Raw genomic sequence first — 22,284 nt, 5'->3', positions numbered from 1 at the left:
TCACGTAGAAATCAGAGCTTGAGCACTATAAATAGGCTTCAGGTTAGCTTTCTTGGTTTGGACAACAACGGAGGCCAATATAGGCAGAGTTGCAAAGAAGAAGCCATATCTCAGATTGGCCAATAAAAATAAAAGATTAAGATGGGAAAAAGAACAGACAATGGACACAGGATACCTCTGCCTAGAAGGCCAGCATCCCGGGGGCGCCTCTTCACTGTTGACGTTGAGACTGGTGTTTTGCGGGTACTATTTAACCTTTCTCGCCCCGGGGTTCCGCTAGCGGAACACCCACAACATTCCGCTGCTTTCGCAGCGCGCCAAATTCAAAAATATTTTTTAGAAATATTTAACTTCCACACATTAACAAGTCCAATACAGCAAATGAAAGATAAACATCTTGTGAATCCAGCCAACATGTCCGATTTTTAAAATGTTTTACAGCGAAAACACAATATATATTTATGTTAGCTCACCACAATAGCCAAACACACAACGCCATGTTTTCACCGCCAACATAGCTTTCACAAAACCCACAAATAGAGATAAAATGAATCACTAACCTTTGAACAACTTCATCAGATGACAGTCTTATAACATCATGTTATACAATTAATTTATGTTTTGTTCGAAAATGTGCATATTTATAGGTATAAATCGTAGTTTTACATTGCAGCCACCGTCACAAATAGCACCAAAACAGCCAGAATAATTACAGAGAGCAACGTGAAATACATAAATACTCATCATAAAACATTTATGAAAAATACATGTTGTACAGCAAATGAGCAAATGTACAGCAAATGAAAGATAAACAACAGGTGACAGTGTTATAACATCATGTTATACAATACATTTATGTTTTGTTCAAAAATGTGCATATTTATAGCTACAAATCGTGGTTTTACATTGTGAATACGGCGCCAAAATGCACCAAGTTGTCCGGAGATATTTTGGACATTCACGTAATCTAACCAAAAAACTCATCATAAACTTTTCTAAAAAATACATGTTGTACAGCAAATGAAAGATACACTGGTTCTTAATGCAACCGCTGTGTTAGATAAAAAAAAAAAATACTTTAGTACAAAGTACAGCATGCAATATTGTGAGACAGCGCCCAGCAATTCTCCGCCATGTTGGAGCCAACATATACCACAAAAATACGAAATAACATCATAAATATTATCTTACCTTTGATGATCTTCCATCAGAATGTAGTGCAAGGAGTCCTATTTCCACAATAAATCGTTGTTTTGTTTTAGAATGTCCATTTCTTCTATCGAATTAGCAACTTGGCTAGCATTGTGGCGCGAACATGTCCATCAACTCTTGGCGCATGGAACGAAGAATTCCAAAAGTCACAAACGTCGAATAAACTGGTCAAACTCGGTTGTAAATCCATCTTTATGATGTTTTTCTCATATGTATCCAATAAATTCCAAGACGGAGCATTTCGTCGTGTATACCTAACGCATTTCAGAAGAAAATGTGGGGTTCCCTGGTGCGCGGCTAAATACTGCCAATAGGGCGGACCTGTCACTCCAAAAGCTCTCATTCGGTCTCACATCAAGCTAGACACCCCATTCAACATTCTACTGCCTGTTGACATCTAGTGGAAGGCGTATGAAGTGCATACAGATCCATAAATAAAAGGCAATTGAATAGGCAAGGCCTGACAGAGCCCTATTTTCAGGATGTTTGCTGCCAAATGAGTTCTGTTTTACTCACAGATATAATTCAAACAGTTTTAGAAACTTGAGAGTGTKTTCTATCCAATAGTAATAATAATATGCATATCGTATGATCTAGAACAGAGTACGAGGCCGTTTAATTTGGGCACGATTTTTTCCCAAAGTGAAAATAGCGCCCCCTATTCACTAACAGGTTTTAATGAAGCTGCCAGTTGAGGACTTGTGAGGGGTCTGTTTCTCAAACTAGACACTCTAATGTACTTGTCCTCTTGCTCAGTTGTGCACCAGGGCCTCCCACTCATCTTTCTATTCTGGTTAGAGCCAGTTTGCTGTGTTCTGTGAAGGGAGTAGTACACAGCGTTGCACCAGATCTTCAGTTTCTTGGCAATTTCTCGCATGGAATAGCCTTCAACTCAACTAGTCTAAAGAAGGCCAGTTTAATTGGATCTTTAATCAGGACAACAGTTGTCAGCTGTGCTAACATAATTGCAAAAGGGGCTTCCAATGATCAATTAGCCTTTTAAAATAATAAACTTGGATTAGCTAGCACAATGTGCCATTGGAACACAGGAGTGATGGTTGCTGATAATGGGCCTCTGTACGCCTATGTAGATATTCCTTCCATTAAAAAAATCTACCGTTTCCAGCTACAATAGTCATTTACAACATTAACAATGTCTATTTCTGATCAATTTGATGTCATTTTAATGGACAAAAATGTTTGCTTTTCTTTCAAAAACAAGGACATTTTTAAGTGGCCCCAAACTTTTGAACGGTAGTGTGTTTTAAGTGAAATATTAGCTTTTGTCTGAAGCCGAAAAAGACAGGARACTCAAAAGCTAATTTGACCTAAGCACTAACAGGGCTTTTCATCATAAGCAGTTTGTCTACTACAGCTTTATTGATATACTGTACTTTAACAACAGATGTACTCACATTGAGAGAAGGTTTGAATCCTTATCAACCCATCCAAACAGCCTAATACATACAGTGGGGCAAAAAAGTATTTAGTCAGCCGCCAATTGTGCATGTTCTCCCACTTAAAAAGATGAGAGAGGCCTGTAATTTTCATCATAGGTACACTTCAACTATGACAGACAAAATGAGGGAAAAAAATCCAGAAAATCACATTGTAGGATTTTTTATGAATTTATTTGCAAATTATGGTGGAAAATAAATATTTGGTCACCTACAAACAAGCAAGATTTCTGGCTCTCACAGACCTGTAACTTCTTCTTTAAGAGGCTCCTCTGTCCTCCACACCTCCGGGGTTTAAACCTTGTATTAATGGCACCTGTTTGAACTTGTTATCAGTATAAAGACAGCCTGTCCACAACCTCAAACAGTCACACTCCAAACTCCACTATGGCCAAGACCAAAGAGCTGTCAAAGGAACCAGAAACAAAATTGTAGACCTGCACCAGGCTGGGAAGACTGAATCTGCAATAGGTAGCAGCTTGGTTTGAAGAAATCAACTGTGGGTTTTCAACACTTAATGTTTTCTTATAAAAAGAAGAGGTGATGCAGTCAGTCTCTCCTCAACTCTTAGCCAAGAGGAGACTGGCATGTGTAGTATTTATATTAGCCTCTGATTACAATGAAGAGCAAGACGTGCCGCTCTGTTCTGGCAGCTGCAGCTTAACTATGTCTCTCCTTACAGCACTCGACCACATGAGACAATAATCTAAGATAAGACAAAAATAGATCCTGCAGGACTTTCTTTTTGGAGTGTGGTGTCAAAAAAAGAGAGCAGCTCTTTATTATGGACAGACTTCTCCCCATCATTACAAACCATTGAATCTATATGTTTTGAACATGACAGTTTCATTCTAAGGTAAATCAAGTGATTTAGTCTCCTCAACCTGTTCAACAGCCACACCATTCATTACAGATTCAGCTGAGGTTGAGTATTTAGGGAAGGATTTGTACCAAAAACAATGCTCTTTGTTTTAGAGATGTTCAGGACAGTTTATCACTGGCCTCATTCCGAAACACACTGCAACTCTTTGTTAAGGGTTTCAATGACTTCATTAGCTGTGGTTGCTGATACGTATAGGGTTGAATAATCAACATACATACACACATGCTTTGTTTAATGCAGTGGCAGGTCATTGGTAAAAATATAAAGAGTAGAGGGCTAGAGAGCTCAGCTGCGGTATACAACAATTTACAATAGAGAAGCTTCCATGAAAGAAAACCCTTTGAGTTATCTTTCTACTTGCTACCAACCCGGATCCGGGAGCACCCCACAGTAAAAAAGCTGATAGCATAGCCTCGCATAGCGTCACAAGTAAATACAAGCATCTAAATATCATTAAATACAAGTCCAGAGACCAGATGAAAAGAAGATTTTGTGAATCCAGATCATTTCTGATTTTTAAAATGTTTTACAGGGAAGACACAATATGTAAATCTATTAGCTAACCACGTTAGCAAAAGACACACTTTTTTTACTATCAGTAGCTATCACTAATTTGACTAAATAAAGATATATATAGCCACTAACCAAGAAACAACTTCATAAGATGACAGTCTGATAACATATTTATGGTATAGGATATGTTTTTTTAGAAAAATGTGCATTTTTCAGGTATAATCACAGTTGTACATTGCAGCTGCAATCTGAAATAGCGTTGGAAGCAGCCGGAATAATTACAGAGACCGACGTCAATTACCAAAATACTCATCCTAAAACATTTCTGAAAAATACACAGCCTACAGCAATTGAAAGACAAAGATCTTGTGAATCCAGACATATTCAGATTTCTAGTGTTTTACAGGAAAACAATATATCGTTATATTAGCATACCACATGAGCTAACATCACACCAGCATTAAATCAAGGCAAAGGGGGCGATAACGTTATCGCCACCAAAATATATTAATTTTTTCACTAACCTTCTCAGAATTCTTCAGATGACAGTCCTGTAACATCATATTACACAATTCATATAGGTTTGTTCGAAAATGTGCATATTTGATCACAAATGTGGTTATGCAATGTAATCTGTCAAAACATGGCATGCATTCGGGCCGGCGCCATCTTGGAAAGGACCTATGATAACGATTATTTATCGATTAGATTGACTAAAAAAATACAGGTTGGACAGCTAATGAAAGATGCATTGGTTATTAATGCAACCGCTGATTTAGATTTTTAAAATTTACGTTACTAGACATACATTGTGAGTTACAGCCAGACTAGTGCCGCAAAAAATGGCTGACAACTGCGTTTACATTTTTCCACATAAATACGGAATAAAATCATAAATAACTCTTACTTTTGGACGAGCTTCCATCAGTATCTTGGGCAATGTGTCCTTTGTCCAAAAGTATCGTTGCTTTGTTGTAAAACGACCTCCTCAACTTCAGAACTAGCATTTAACGATAGCTACACGGCACACACATGCCCAAATCGTCAAACGCAATACTAAGGAAATTCAGAAAAATAGCAATATACTCGCATAAACTGATATAAATCGGTTTCAAATAACTTCATTATGATGTTTCTAACACCTATATCGAATTACATCACAGACGGATATATCTTTGATCAATAACGAGAGCTTTTGAGCATGCGATTCTGATGTCCTCCCTTGCGTCCTGGCGAGCGTCAAAAAGAAGGGTCATCTCACTCCATTCCCTTTTATAAACTCTGAGAAACACCTAGAGACACCATTCCACTTCTCATTGGTTACTGACATCCAGGGAAGGCGGGTGCAGTTCATTTCGATCCATAGGGCATACACAGAGCTTAAAACTGATCCGAGATCAGAGACWATTTTTCAGAGCTTCGCATGTCCTGTCATGATTTTCGCTGTATAAAGAGTTCTGGTTCACCCACAGACATAATTCAAACGGTTTTAGAAACTAGAGATTGTTTTCTATCCAATAGTAATAATAATATGCATATTGTACGAGCAAGAATTGAGTATGAGGCAGTTTAATTTGGAGACGATATTTTCCAAAGTGGAAACRGCACCCCCTGTATTGACAAAAGGTTATATTAGATAGATAGCTCTGAATCCACGATATGGCAGAGGTTGAAAAGCCCTAACACACATTTTTTTCAACAGGTCTATAATATAATTTTTTTTAACCCTTTTTTCTCCCCAATTTTTGTGGTATCCAATTGGTAGTAGTTACAGTCTTGTCTCATCGCTGGAACTCCCGTATGGACTCGGGAGAGGCGATGCTTCCTCCGAAACAACCCAACCTAGCCGCAATGCTTCTTGACACAACCCGGAAGCCAGCCGTACCAATGTGTAGGAGGAAACACCATACACCTGGTCAGCGTGTACTGCGCCTGGCCCGCCACAGGAGTTGCTAGTGCGCGATGAGACAAGGATATCCCTGCCGGCCAAACCCTCCCTAACCCGGACTACGCTGGGCCAATTGTGCGTCGCCCCATGAACATCCCGGTCGCAGCCGGCTGCGACAGAGCCTGGGCTCGAACCCAGAATCTCTGGTGGCACAGCTAGCACTGCGATGCAGTGCCTTAGACCACTGCGCCACCCGGGAGGCCCTTATGGTCAATAATATCAAAGGCTGCAATGAAATCTAACAGTACAGCTCCCACAATCTTATTATTATCAATTTCTTTCAACCAATCATCAGTCATTTGTGTCAGTACAGTACATGTTGAGTGCCCTTCTCTATAAGCATGCTGGAAGTCTGTTGTTAATTTGTTTACAGAGAAATAGCATTGTATTTGGTCACTTACACAATTTTTTCCAACAGTTTGCTAAGAGCTGGCAGCAAGCTTATATGTCTGCTGTTAGAACCAGTAAAGGCCACTTTACCACTCTTATGTAGTGGAATTACTTTGCCTTCCCTCCAGGCCTGAGGACAAAGACTTTCCTCTAGGCTCAGATTAAAGATATGACAGATAGGAGTGGCTATAGTCAGCTACCATCCTCAGTAGCTCCATCTAAGTTGTCAATGCCACGAGGTTTGTCATTGTTGAATAATAACAATGATGAAAGATGGAGTTGAATTTGTCTTTCTGCCCATAATTGAATTTAAAGTATTCCAAAGTTTTTTCACCATCATTCTTTATATCATTGATCTTGGCTTCATATTACAGTTTCTTCTTCTATTTGTTGAGCTTAGTCGCAGTAATTCAGCCAGTCAGATGTGCAGCCAGACTTATTAGCCACTGCTTTTGCCCCATCCCTATACAGTTGTTCAATTCCTTATCAATCCATGGAGCCTTAATAGTTCTAACAGTCAGTTTCTTAACAGGTGCATGTTTATCAATAAATTAATCAAGTGCAGGGTCTGGATGCTCCTTATTAATCACATCAGACCAACAAATATTTTTAACATCATCCCCATAAGAGTCACAGCAAAATCTTTTGTATGATCTCTTAAACACTATTTTAGGCCCAGTTTTTGTAACTTTGGCTTTCCCTGATATAGTCACTATATTGTGATCACTGCATCCAATGGGTACGGATACAGCTTTAGAACAAAGTTATACAGTATTGGTAAACATGTGATCGATACATGTGAATGATCTTGTTCCTGTAGTGTTTGTAAACACCCTGGTAGTTTGATTAATAACCTGAACCAGATTACAGGCACTGGTTCCAGTGAGAAGCTTCCTCTTGAGTGGACAGCTTGATGAAAACGAGTCGATATTCAGGTCAACAAGAAAGTAGACCGCTCTGTTTACATCACATACACTATCAAGCATTTCACCCATATTATTTAGATACTGACTGTTAGCACCTGGTGGCCTATAGCAACACCCCAAAAGAAAAGGCTTTAGATGTGCCAAGTGAACCTGCAACCACAACACTTCAATAACACTTGACATAAGATCTTCTCTAAGCGTTACAGGGATATGGCTCTGAATATATACAGCAACACATCCCCCATAAGCATTTCTGTCTCTCCTATAGATGTTATATCCTTGTATAGCTACTGCTGTATCATCAAATTAATTATCTAAGTGAGTCTCAGAAATGGCTAATAAACTAATGCTATCTGGTGTTAGCAAGTTACTGATTACATTAACATTATTTCTAAGGTTACATATATTAATATGGGCTACTTTCAGCCCTTTTGTAGGGGGTGCGTACTGGCGGCAGAGAAGTCAGACGCAGGAGAGCAAAAACGGATTTACAACGGCGTAGTTTAGTAAACAAAACCACCGTAAACAGAACACTAAATCAATGGGTAAACAAAACCCATTACACACCAGCATAACGTGCACAAGCACTACAATAAACAATTCCGGACAAGGACATGGGGGGGAACAGAGGGTTAAATACAAAACATGTAATGGTGGAATTGAAACCAGGTGTGTGGGAAGACAAGACAAAACAAATGAAAGGTGGATCGGCGATGGGTAGAAGACCGGTGACGCCGAACGCCGCCCGAACAAGGAGAGGGACTGACTTCGGCAGAAGTCGTGACACCTTTCCTGGGTAGCTTATCATAGATATACATAATATGGAAAACAACAAACAAAGCAAGAGACAAATATATACATTCAGCAGTCCATTAATCAATTGGTGTGTATGTGATGCGGGGTTGAAGCTACGAACCCATAGGCTTGGCGCTCTCATCCCTTCCAGGCTTCTGGGAGGGAGGGTGGACAATGAGCCTGTTATAGTGGATGTAAGCAATGTCCCACATGCTCTGGCAGCTTTCATGGCTGGGATAAGTTCTTTCCTCTTCTGGCACACAGCTTCAGAATAGTCCTCGTTGAGCAAGATATACGTTCCGCTCAAGTTCTTGGCTCTTTCCAGAACAGTTACCTTGTCCGTGAACCTCAGGAACTTGACCACTATTGGCCTGGGCCTGTCACCTGGGCCGGTGGTGGGTATTCTAGTCCTKTAGGCACGCTCCACCTCAATCTTCCTGTAGTCAATCTTCAATTTCTCAAAGATCATTTCCCTTACTTTGACCTCAGACTCCGTCCAGGTCTCTTGTGGAGATTCTGCAATTCCGTCCTCAACCATGTTATAGTCTGATTTATCTGTCATTGTTATCATGGATTCAAACACAGAACTGATGTCCTCTCTCAATTGCTGTCATCTTGCCATTCTCCTGTTTCAACTCATCGAGCTGACCTTGGGAGAATTGCAAGCTGTTCTTCAGGTCCTGGACCTCTCTGGTCAGGTCATCCATTCTTTTATTAGTTGAATCCACCAGTATTTGGACAAAACACTTGAAGTTAGTTGAATCAACCAGTTTTGGACAAAACACTTGAAGCAATTTTCTTGTTGTTGTAACAATTGTTGTAGAACTTTTTTTGTCCGTTTCAAGATCCTTCACCTGTGATAGACGCCCCTGTTCTCAACGGTACTCCTGTTGGCGTTTTGCTCTTTGTCATGGTAGCTTGCAACATAGGTTTGCTGTTACTCCTCGCAGTTCTAGACAGGGCAGGTCACAGGGAAGATTTAATACCGCAAACAGTAGGGATCTAGACAGCCACAAACCTGGGACAATCCGCGGTCCCAGCCACAATGGCTTACCGTGTCGCGGGCTGCGTTCAAGCCCTCAAGAATCCCCGCTATCAGCTTGTTTAGCTGCTATGCCTATTCGCTCCGCAGACCCTGTTTTGGTCGTTAGGATCACTGGACAGAGAGTAGCAGTCCCAGCAACTGATGCCAACTGCGTTGCGGGATCCACACTAAAAAGTTAGCTAGTTGCTAAGAAACTTTCCAATACACTTTTAAAACAACAAACTTTCCAAAACAACAAACCGAGCTCTCCCTCATTCCGCGTTCAACAGAAAGTGACAGGAAGTGTACAGAGATATGCATTATGAAAACCTGCTCCAGACATGTGTTTCTGCTGTGACTTCTACAACGCTGTCACCGAGAAGTTCACCCTGAAGGACAGACAAATGGACATTTCCAAAAGTGGAAGGAGACGGACTGTTGGAAGAACAGACATTTCTTCGCCTTGACGTACAGGTCATGCTCCAACAGTCAACCAAGCACCCTGCGTACCAGGGACACATGCTCTGCGCATGTGGCGGAGTATATTAGAATCATCTATATACACCACCACACCCTGCCCGTGCAGGTCCCTGAAAATATAATCTACAAAGGATTGGAAGACTGATGGAGCATTCATCAACCCGTATGGCATGACGAGGTACTCATAGTGCCCAGAAGTGGTACTAAATGCCATCTTCCACTCATCCCCCGTCCGGATACGCACCAGGTTGTAAGCGCTCCTGGGATCCAATTTTGTGAAGAAGCGCGCCCCGTGCAATGACTCTGTCACACTGGCTATGAGAGGTAACGGGTAACTGGACTTTACCGTGATCTGATTAAGACCTCGATAATCAATACACGGGCATAAACCTCCATCCTTCTTCTTCACAAAAAAGAAACTCGAGGAGGCAGGTGAAATGGAAGGCCGAATGTATCCCTGTCCCAGAGATTCGGTGACATATGTTTCCATAGCCGCCGTCTCCTCCTGTGACAGAGGATACACGTGACTCCTGGGAGGTGCTGCGTCTACCAAGAGATTTATCGCACAATCCCCTCGTCGATGGGGTGGTAATTGAGTCGCCTTCTTTTTACAGAAGGCGAGTGCCAAATCAGCATATTCGGGGGGAATATGTATGGTGGAGACCTGGTTTGGACTCTCCACCGTAGTTGCACCTAAGGAAACACCTACACACCTCCCTGAGCACTGACGTGACCATCCCTTGAGAGCCCTCTGTTGCCACGAAATAGTGGGGTCATGTGAGACCAACCAGGGAAGGCCCAACACAACAGGAAACGCAGGAGAGTCGATCAGAAAGAGACTAATTCTCTCCTCATGACCCTCCTGCGTTATCATACAGAGTGGAGCTGTGACCTCCCTAACTAGCCCTGACCCCAAAGGATGACTATCTAAGGCATGCACAGGGAAGGGAACATCAACGGGAACAATAGGGATCCCTAATCTACATGCAAAGGAACGGTCAATAAATTTCCCAGCCGCGCCTGAATCGACTAGCACCTTATGCTGGGAATGCGGGGAAAACTCAGGAAATTCTATAAACAACCACATGTGCGCAACAGGGAGCTCTGGGTGAGTCGGGTGACTACTCACCTGGGATGATCCACCAGCGATCCGCCTGCTACCTCGACTCCCTGGGGAACCTCCCCAGCACTGACCAGCAGTGTGCCCTCTGCGGCTACAGGTGGTGCAGGGAATGGTCCCCCCTCCGGTCCCCCTCATAGCAGTACCTCCCAGCTCCATCAGAGTAGGATCAGAGGTGCTGGGGGATGGAACTGACGGACCCCGATCCGGACGTCCGCGGGAGGCCAACAGGTTATCCAGCCGGATGGATAGGTCCACCAGCTGGTCAAGGTTAAGGGTGGTGTCCCTGCAGGCTAGCTCCCTGCGAACGTCCTCGCGTAAACTACACCTGTAGTGGTCGATCAGGGCCCGCTCATTCCATCCCGCGCCGGCGGCCAGAGTGCGAAAGTCCAGCGCGAACTCTTGTGCGCTCCTCATCCCCTGTCTGAGATGATATAGTCGAAACCGGTTGAAATCTTCGTAATCGTCCAACGCCGGTCCTTCTCTTCCCCAGATGGCGTTGGCCCATTCCAGTGCTTTATGAGGGCGTTCACACTCTCGCGTCCCAAAGGAGCCGGCCGAACGGTTGCCAGGTAGAGCTCCAGCTGGAGAAGAAACCCCTGGCACCCGGCAGCCGTTCCGTCATATACCCTCGGGAGCGATAGCCAAATTCCACTGGATGCTGGATGAAGGAGGGGTGGACGTCGAGGGAGGTTGTTGTGGGAGCGGGGGTGATGATGATGATTGACGGGAAAACCCCCTCTCCCCCTAATTTGCTGCTGGACGCGTTCCTCCACTGGTAGAGGATGGCTGGGTGCACCTGCTGACTCCATTCTTTAGGTGCGTGATTCTGTCAGTGTTCCAGGTGAATGGAATGAAGCGGAGTCAGGCGCAGAACACAGGTATGAGTAAAGCCACGATCTTTACTCAATATCAACAATAATCCAATAAGGATAAACATAAACAATCCAGAACACGTACACAGAACCACTTGACAAACACAATCACGCACAAAACAAAAGGGGAAGCCAGAGGGTTAAATAAGGAACATGATTATGGAATGGAAACCAGGTGTGTACATTGAAGACAAAACAAAACGAAAATGAAACATGGATCGGTGGTGACTAGAAAGCCGGTGACGTCGACCGCCGAACGCCGCCCGAACAAGGAGAGGGACCAACTTCGGCGGAAGTCGTGACACATTCCTAATTATTGATTGGTTTGTCAATTTTTTGTATACAGTATTAGAGCATGGTTAATTTACAGTTATGGAAAACCCCAGYAGCATAGCAGTTATTGACACAAAGCGATGCGCCTGGCACCTACAACCATACCTCGTTCAAAGGCACTTCAACCTTTTGTCTTGCCCATTCACCCTCTGAATGGCCCACGTACATAATCCTTGTCTCAAGGTATAAAAATACTTCTTTAACATGTCTCCTCCCCTTCATCTATAGTGATTTGAAGTGGATTTAACAAGTTACTTCAAGAACGGATCATAGTTTTCACCTGGTCAGACTATGTAATGGCAAGAGCAGATGTCTTTAATGTTTTGTACACTCAGTGTATTGTCTTTATTGTTTTACCTGCAAAAGGACCAAATGCACAGATAACCCGGAAAAGTATGTTAAAACATCATTTAATTGTAAAGGTCATGAGAGGAAACTTTCCTGATTCAAACGCTCCATTGTGCCCGACATGCCTGGTCGGATGTCCAGGCAAGGTTAAACGCAGGATAACCGTTACCATGAAAGTGGCTCACCTTTTTAGCTAGGTCAATTTCTATGGCAACAAATCCTTCAGAATTAACCTGCTCCGGGCAGGCTAACTAAATGCTAACTCCATTTATCCTGATTGAAGTTTCTGAACCATGAGTTGAGGCACAAAGAAATCAGATACCCTCCCTCTCGCAAAGATTGAAGAATTATCCCCTGCATTTGAGAAAGACGACTGGTTAAGTATTGTATTAACCTCTAACGAGCCTCTACCCCGGGTCCGGGATCACCCCCCACCCCCCCACACACTGATTAGCATAGCTAGCATAGCTTCACAAGTAGATAGTAGCATCTAAATATCATTAAATCACAAGTCCAAGACACCAGATGAAAGATACAGATCTTGTGAATAAAGCCACCATTTCAGATTTTTAAAATGTTTTACAGGGAAGACAAAATATGTAAATCTATTAGCTAAACACGTTAGCAAAATACACCACTTTTCTAACTCCATCAGTTTCACTACTTCAGGTGCTTATCACCAATTCGGCTAAACTAAGATATTGATAGCCACTAACAAGAAAAACTCTTCAGATGACAGTCTGATAACATATTTATGGTATAGGATAGGTTTTTGTTAAAAAAGTGCAATTTCAGAGTAGAAATCACAGTTTACAATTGCACCGACCATACAAGACGACTAGAATTACTATAGAGAGCAACGGGTATGACCAATTTACTCTTAATAAAACATTTCATAAGAATAGACAAAGCATAGCAATGGAAGACCCAGTTCTTGTGATTCCAGACAATATTTTCAGATTTTCTAAGCGTTTTACAGCGAAAACACAATAAATCGATAAGTTAGCATACCACATGTGAAAACGTTACCAGAGCATCGATTCCAGCCAAAGAGCGCTATAAACGTAATCACCGCCAAAATATATAATTTTTTCACTACTTCTCAGAATTCTTCCGATGACACTCCTGTAACATCATTTTACAACATACATATACAGTTTGTTCGGAAATGTGCATATTTAGCCATACAAAACCGTGGTTATACAATGAAAATAGTAGCAACTCAAGCATCAAAATGAGGGACGTCAGCTTTCAGAGTGATCTAGTTTAATCGAAAGCTAATCATATACTTGACTAAAAAATACAGGGTTGACAGGAATCGAAAGACAAATTAGTTCTTAATGCAACCGCTGACTTACATTTTTAAAATTATCCTTACTTTTCAATACAGGGTTCGCCAATGACGCGTAACAAACACAAATGGCGAAATATGCGTTTAAATATTTCGACAGAACCACGATTTATCATATTAAATATTGCTTACTTTGAGCTGTTCTTCCATCAGATTCTTGGCAATGTATCCTTTCTATGTTGTAATCTTCTTTTGGTCGATAGATGTCCTCTGTCCTTCGAAATATCCACTAACAGATCGAACGGGACCCCAAAACGTGTCCAAAGTTTCAGAGTGCACAACAAAGAAATTCCTCAAAATCGCACTAAACGGATATAAATTGCTATAAAACGGTTCAAATTAACTACATTATGATGTTTTTAACAACTATAACGACTAAAAACATGACCGGAGAATAATCACTCTCTAAACAACGATTTGGAAGGAGGCAGGTCTGATGTCCATCTTGCGCACGACGCATGCAGGAAGAGAGCGGTACTTCTACGTTTTCTTGTTTTATAGTGGCTGTGATTGTGCAATAGACTCCATTCAAACGTGATGACGTACAGACCCCAGAGGAAGACGTAGGCAGTGTCGGTTTCTTCATAGCATTCACTGTCGCCTTAAAAACAGACTCCAGATCAGGGGTAAAAATTTCTGAAATCTGACCCCTGTCATGAAAAGTGCTGTAGATATTGTTCTGTACCACTCAGAGACAAAATTCCAACGGCTATAGAAACTAGAAAGTGTTTTCTATCCAATAATAACAATAATATGCATATTGTACGATCAAGAATTTAGCACGAGGCAGTTTCATTTGGAGACCCAAATATGCTAATGCGGAACAGCACCCCCTATAGTTCCAAGAAGTTATTAAGCCAAAGTGGATTTGCTTCCAAACTGTACATTTTTTGCACAATTGTATTTAGACATTTCCAAAAGCAAATTGACAGACTCAACCAACCATAGACATAATCCATAGATGGTGGTACCCATTCAGGTCAAGACTGGCAGCCATTGCTTGTGTACCCATGAGTTTAAAAATCAAATTGCCAGGGTTAGAGGGTTCCAAAACCCTTCTATGGATTATATGTCTATGGCCACAAAGTAATAAGCTGTTCCACAGATAGAAGGATAGATAGGAGTGGGGATAAAGGTGCTAGTGCATTGATAAGCAACCCAAATACGGCATTAACGACAATAAGATAAAGATGGCACTTCTAAAAGCCTATTTCACACCATATCAAATCAAATCAAATGTATTTATATAGCCCTTCTTACATCAGCTGATATCTCAAAGTGCTGTACAGAAACCCAGCCTAAAACCCCAAACAGCAAGCAATGCAGGTGTAGAAGCACGGTGGCTAGGAATAACTCCCTAGAAAGGCCAAAACCTAGGAAGAAACCTAGAGAGGAACCAGGCTATGAGGGGTGGGCCAGTCCTCTTCTGGCTGTGCCAGGTGGAGATTATAACAGAACGTGGCCAAGATGTTCAAATGTTCATAAATGACCAGCATGGTCAAATAATAATAGTCACAGTAGTTGTCCAGGGTGCAGCAAGTCAGCACCTCAGGAGTAAATGTCAGTTAGCTTTTCATAGCTGATCATTAAGAGTATCTCATAGCCTGCTGAATTTGCAAGGTAACTTTAATTTTCTTTTGATTTCGTTACAAATGAAAATGTAGCACTGGATCGCCCATGAATTGATGTTTCAGCATTCGACATTCGACTAGCAATGTGCGACATGCACACGCAGTCACAAGCCTGCTGAAGTTAGCGGCAAAGGGCAAGAAATATCCACCATCAAAGTACGGATGAAGCCTGACCTGGAGTGTGAAGCTGAAGCTGGCTAACTTCATAAAGAAATCTGAGTAGTATGCCACTGGTGACACAGTGAGACACACACTGTCACACACACACTAACCACCATTCCTTTTTATATCTCTGTTAGCTTTAATGGCTGGTTTTAGTCTAATGGCTGAGATGCAAGTAAGATGTTCAACTAGGAGACATACGGCATCAACTCCACCTATAGTTTCTTTTCCATGTACATGCGAGTATCCTCCCCTCGGCTCCTCAGTGTCTTTCTAGATGGTTTAGTAATGCATTATTTGCCTTGACAAGCACCCCATTTCCAACCAGAATACCTGTATTTATACTGGTATGGCTTACTGAGAAGACCATGTCATTTTCTCTCCTTCCCATCTATCCCTCCTCAGTGTTCCTCTGGAGATGCCTGCCTCAGAAGAATAAGGCAGAGGGCAACCTCTGCAGTACCACAATCTCTTCTCACTTACGAACGATGAAGGCAAGACTGAGGAGTACAATTACAGTACCATGGTCTAAGACAGGGTTTCCAAAACTCGGTCCTGCCCCCCTCAGGTGCACGTTTAGATTTTTTGCCCTAGCTCTACACAGCTGATTCAAATAACCAAGCTTGAAGATTAGTTGATCTGCTGTGTAGAGCTAGGACTAAAACCCTGGACCGAGTTTGGGAAACCCTGGTCTAAGAGAGAGGCGACATGAATGAGTAGGCGGGTCACGAAAGGAATCACAGACATACACTAATGCATGATCACATACAAACGTTTAACAGAGTTAAAAACATGCCGTAAGCTCACTCCACATCTATCTTGAAATGGTGCGGATGGAGCAATCCAATTGGTACGGTTTGAGCCAAATCATTGACATTTGTTTGGGAAAAACAGTAGGATAAATAAACATGTAGGTAGAGTCTTGTGTGTTTGCGTGCAGAGGATCACTGGTTTGTGCCCAGTGTGGGATAGTGGAGGAAGATATACTGTTTTTGTATTAGCACTACACACCTGATTCAAATCATCAACACTTGATAAGTGGATCGTTTGAATCAGCGGTGTAGTGCTAGGGCAAAAACAAAAATGTGCACCCCTTTGGGTCCCCAGGACCAGGATTAGAAAATGCTATTCTATCTAATGACATTCGCCACCTGTGTGATTCATTGAACATTACATCATCATTTAAAATAAAGTGAACAATTCTAGTTTGTGCTAAGGAGGTCCAGTTAATATGAATAGTACTGATGACGGACTGGATTACAATCATGTTGGTAAGGTTGACTTGAGTGAAATGTAATGTTAGGTATTTTTTGGTATTGTAATACTTTCTGCAACTGGTCTCATCACCTGCTGCTTGCATTTCAGTAGAGAGAATGATTTCAGCTTTTATTTCTTTCATCACATTCCCAGTGGGTCAGAAGTTTACATTCACTCAATTAGTATTTCGTAGCATTGCATTGAAATTGCTTAACATGGGTCAAACTTTTCGCCTTCCACAAGCTTCCCACAATAAGTTGGGTGAATTTTGGCCCATTCCACCTGACAGAGCTGGTGTAACTGAGTCAGGTTTGTATGCCTCCCTGCTCGCACACGCATTTTCAGTTCTGCCCACAAATTTTCTATAGGATTGAGGTCAGGGCTTTGTGATGGCCACTCCAATACCTTGACTTTGTTGTCCTTAAACCATTTTGCCACAACTTAGGAAGTATGCTTGGGGTCATTGTCCATTTGGAAGACCCATTTGCGACCAAGCTTTAACTTCCTGACTGATGTCTTGAGATGTTTCTTCAATGTATCCATGTCATTTTCCTTCCTCAATATGCCATCTATTTTGTGAAGTGCACCAGTCCCTCCTGCAGCCAAGCACCCCCACAACATGATGCTGCCACCCCTGTGCTTCACGGTTGAGGTGGTGTTCTCCAGCTTGCAAGCATCCCCCTTTTTGCTCCAAACATAACGATGGTCATTATGGCCGAACAGTTTTTTCATCAGACCAGAGGACATTTCTCAAAAAAATACGATCTTTGTCCCCGTGTGCAGTTGCAAACTGTAGTCTCGCTTTGTTATGGCAGTTTTCGAGCAGTGGCTTCTTCCTTGCTGTGCGGCCTTTCATGTTATGTCGATATATTACTCATTTTAGTGTGGATATAGATACTTTTGTACCTGTTTCCTCCAGCATCTTCACAAGGTCCTTTGCTGTTGTTCTGGGATTGATTTGCACTTTTTGCACCAAAGTACATTCATCTCTAGGAGACAGAACGCGTCTCCTTCCTGAGCGGTATGATGGCTGCTTAGTCCCATGGTGTTTATACTTGCATACTATTGTTTGTACAGATGAACATGGTACCTTCAGGCATTTGGAAATTACTCCCAAGGATGAACCAGACTTGTGGAGGTCTACAATTTATTTTCTGAGGTCTTGGCTGATTTCTTTTGATTTTCCCGTGATGTCAAGCAGAGGCACTGAGTTTGAAGGTAGGCCTTGAAATACATCCACAGGTACACCACCAATTGGCGTCAATTAGCCTATCAGAAGCTTCTAAAGCATGACATTTTCTGGAATTTTCCAAGCTGTTTAAAGTCACAGTCAACTTAGTGTATATAAACTTCTGACCCACTGGTATTGTGATACAGTGAATTATAAGTGAAATAATCTGCCTGTAGACAATTGTTGGAAAAATTACTTGTGTCATGCACAAAGTAGATGTCCTAACCGACTTGCCAAAACTATAGTTCTTATTTCTTTGTTTGGCCTGGTATGGTTCCCAATCAGAGGCAGCTGTCTATCGTTGTCTCTGATTGGGGATCATACTTAGGCAGCCTTTTCCTCACCTGTGTTTGTGGGTAATTATTTATTTTCTGTGAGTGTTTGTGTGCGCGACGGTTGCGTTCCGATTCTGTTTACCATTTTTCTTTTTTTGTGAAAGGTTTCACTTCGATTAAAGACGCTGCGCCTTGGCTCATTTATGATAGGGAGTTTGAAGACAGCGATCGTGACAACCGGGTTTGTCTCCATTAGAAAATATGACATGGTGTTTAATTGTCCTCTACTACCAGTTTGATTAGACACTGACAAAGGTCACACACTCACTGAGATTTCAATCTCTTTTCAAGAGCACTCATGCACTCATTTTGCAAGGCAGTTCAATTCCTTCTCCCAATTGTCTTATTCACTTCTCAACACTCATTAGGCACAAAACGGAACAATACAGCCTGAAACAGGGAGGGACTGCCTTGAACTTAGCTTCAGTGTGCCTAATGAATTCGGCCCAATGCACACATCCAGAGAGCCAGTCAAAAAAGAAACACAGGAAGTGATGCCTTTGCATACTGCTGWTGCATATAGTTTTCATTAGCATCACTTTGAGTGGCTTGTATACTGATACCAGCCTGACATACCATGATTACAAAAGACCCTGCTGACACCAACACCACCAAACAACCAGCACTAGCCTAAGGTTGACATAGATGGAGGAACCGAGTCTAATTTGAGAAATAATTAGTTAATTAAAAGATAGAAACAATTTATTGCAAACATTTCACAGCACTCAGATGTTGGTAGGGGATCACAGCTGGTTAGCTTGTTTGCCTGTGATTTTGTAACTGGGCTGACAAAATGATCACTCAGATTGGGCCTCCCACCTGGGGGATGGTTAGATATAAATTGGGGGGTGTTGAGATGGTAAGTACAGTATGTGTAGCTGATTTTATGTTTATGCTATGAAAATCTTCTAAAATGTCTTTGCAGACTTCTCAATTAGCTGGTGGCGCATCATTCTCTAAATTGGCATAAAGCCAGGGGATCTGGGATCATGTTTGATCCATAGCGATTAAGTATTGCCCGTTAACACAGACTAGACCAGTACTCTCCAACCTCGTTCCTGGAGAGCTACGGTCCTGTAGGTTTTCACTCCAACCATAATCTAGCACACCTGTATGGAGTGAGTTTTGTTTCTTTATTCTGTAAGCATGTGTACCATGATCAGTGTGTATATGCAACATAACTCACACACAAAACTATGATCTGTGAATATTATTACAATATTTAGTAAATAAAACCATCATCTATAAATATATAAAATGTCATAGGTCAAATAAATGAATGATCTCTATATAGATTCAACACAGCTCACAAATAAAACTAAAATTTGAACAAATGTTGAACGATTTGTGAGCAAATGTTCAGAAATTCCTAACATTTGCAACTGTTTAATGTGCATTTGCACATTCAAATAGTGCTTGTGGATCTGTATTTTGTGCTTTTAATTTTGCTGTGAAGCATGGTGGTGGCAGCATCATTCTGTGGGGATGTTTTTCATTGGCAGGGATGGGGAAACTGGTCAGAATTGAAGGAATGATGGATGGTGCTAAATACAGGGAAATTCTTGAGGGAAACCTGTTTGTCTTCCAGAGATTTGAGACTGGGATGGATGTTCACCTTCCAGCAGGACAATGACCCAAAGCATACTGCTAAAGCAACACTTGAGTGGTTTAAGGGGAAACATTTAAATGTCTTGGAATGGCCTAGTCAAAGACCTCAATCCAATTGCGAATCTGTGGTATGACTTAAGATTGCTATACAACAGCGGAACCCATTGCCTTGAAGTAGCTGGAGCAGTTTTGCCTTGAAGAATGGGCAAACATCCCAGTGGGTAGATGCGCCAAGCTTATAGAGACATACCCCAAGAGACTTGCAGCTGTATTTGCTGCCAAAGGTGGCTCTACAAAGTATTGATTTTGGGAGGGTGAATAGTTATGCACGCCCAATTATTTTTTTTTTTTTTCTAGTTTCACAATAAAAAATATTTTGCATCTTCAGTGGTAGGCATGTTGTGTAAATCAAATGATGCAAACCTCCCAAAATTGCATTTTAATTCCAGGTTGTAAGGCAACAAAATAGGGGAAATGCCAAGGGCGGTGAATACTTTTGCAAGCCACTGTACCTAGCCAAGTCATTTGTAGTGCATCCTTAGCTACATTTATTAACATGTTGTTTCCTAGTCAATACATGCATTCTGTGTCTGATTTACTGTCAGTTCAATCCCTCTCTGTATTCAAATCAAATGGTACTGGTCACATGCGCCGAATACAACCTTCCATTGAAATGCTTACTTACAAGCCCTTAACCAACAATGCAGTTTTAAGAAAAATAAGTGTTAAAGGATTTATTCAAATAAACGGAAGTAAAAAATCTATAAATACAAAAAAATCTATAAACAAGAAAATAAAAAAATACAAATAATTAAGGAGCAACAATAAAATAACAATAGTGAGGCTATATACAGGGGGTATTAGTACAGAGTCATCGCATACTTAATGATGGTGTTGGAGTCGTGCTTGACCATGCAGTCATAGGTGAACAAGGAGTGCAGAAAGGGACTACGCATGCTCCCCTGACTGGCCCCCGTGTTGAGGATCAGTGTGGCAGATGTTTTGTCACCTACCCTTACCACCTGGGGAGGCCCATCAGGAAGTCCAGGATCCAGCTGCAGAGGGAGATTTTTAGTCCTAGGGTCTTTAGCATAGTGATGAGCTTTGAGGACACTATGGTGTTGAACGCTGAGCTGTAGTCAATGAATATCATTCTCACGTAGGTGTTCCTTTTGTCCAGGTGGGAAAGGGCAGTGTGGAGTGCGATTTGAGATTACATAATCTATGGATCTGTTGGTGCGGTATGCAAATTAGAGTGGGTCTAGGGTTTCTGCGATAATGTTGTTGATGTGCGCCATGTCCAGCCTTTCATAGCACGGGTCGGTCGTCATTTAGGCAGGTTACCTTGGTGTTCTTGGGCACAGTGACTATAGTGATCTGCTTGAAACATGCTGGTATTACAGACTTGGTCAGGAACAGGTTTAAAATGTCAGTGAAGACACTTGCCAGTTGGTCAGCGCATGCTCGGAGTACACGTTCTGGTAATCCATCTGGCCCTGCAGACTTGTGAATGTTGACCTGTTTAAGGTCTTACTCACATTGGCTATGGAGAGCATGATCACACAGTCGTCCGGAACAGCTGATGCTCTCTTGCATGCTTCAGTGTTGCTTGCCTCCTAGCGAGCATAGAAGTTATTTAGTTTGTCTGGTAGGCTCGTGTCACTGGCAGCTCGTGGCTGTGCTTCCCTTTGTAGTCCATAATTGTTTGCAGGCCCCGCCACATCCGACGAGCATTGGAGCTGGTGTAGTACAATTCAATCTCAGGCCTATATTGACGCTTTGCATGTTTGATGGTTAGTTGGAGGGTTTCTCAAGATTTCTTATCAGCTTCTGGGTTAGAGTCCCGCACCTTGAAAGCGGCAACACTACCCTTTAGCTCAGTGTGAATGTTGCCTTTAGTCCATGGCTTCTGGTTGTGGTATGTACGTACAGTCACTGTGGGGACAACGTCCTCGATGCACTTGTTGATAAAGCCAGTGACTGATGTGGTGTACTCCTCAATGCAATCAGAAGAATCCCGGAACATGTTCCAGTCTGTGAAAGCAAAACAGTCCTGTACTTTAGCATCTGCTTCATCTGACCACTTTTTTATATACCGAGTCACTGGTTTTTCCTGCTTCAATTTTTGCTTGTAAGCAGGAATCAGGAGGATAGAATTTTGGTCAGATTTACTAAATGGAGGGCAAGGGAGAGCTACGTACACGTCTTTGTGTGTGGAGTACAGGTGATCTAGAATTATTTTCCCTCTGGTTGCGCATGTTGATAGCGATTAGGTAAAACTGATTTAAATTTCCCTGCATTAAAGTCCCCGGCCACTGGGTGAGCAGTTTCCTGTTTGTTTATTTCCTAATACAGCTGACTGAGTGTGGTCTTACTGCCAGCATCCGTCTGTGGTGGTAAATAAA

The 22,284-nt window shown here is 42.0% G+C and overlaps 1 long non-coding RNA gene across 1 annotated transcript in view; it reads right to left on the bottom strand.

Annotated features, from left to right (window-relative positions):
- Positions 1–2,827: 2,827 nt before the first annotated feature.
- The window catches only part of LOC139023882 (uncharacterized), a 65,935-nt gene continuing 46,478 nt past the window's right edge, over positions 2,828–22,284 (bottom strand). Inside the window, exon 2 of the long non-coding RNA XR_011475102.1 lies at positions 2,828–2,923. This is a non-coding gene — a long non-coding RNA (uncharacterized lncRNA). The remainder of the gene's footprint in view (positions 2,924–22,284) is intronic.

Source organism: Salvelinus sp. IW2-2015, unplaced genomic scaffold, assembly GCF_002910315.2.
Source record: "Salvelinus sp. IW2-2015 unplaced genomic scaffold, ASM291031v2 Un_scaffold83, whole genome shotgun sequence".
Taxonomy (NCBI): Eukaryota; Metazoa; Chordata; class Actinopteri; order Salmoniformes; family Salmonidae; genus Salvelinus; species Salvelinus sp. IW2-2015.
This window is presented reverse-complemented; position numbering and strand designations above follow the sequence as displayed.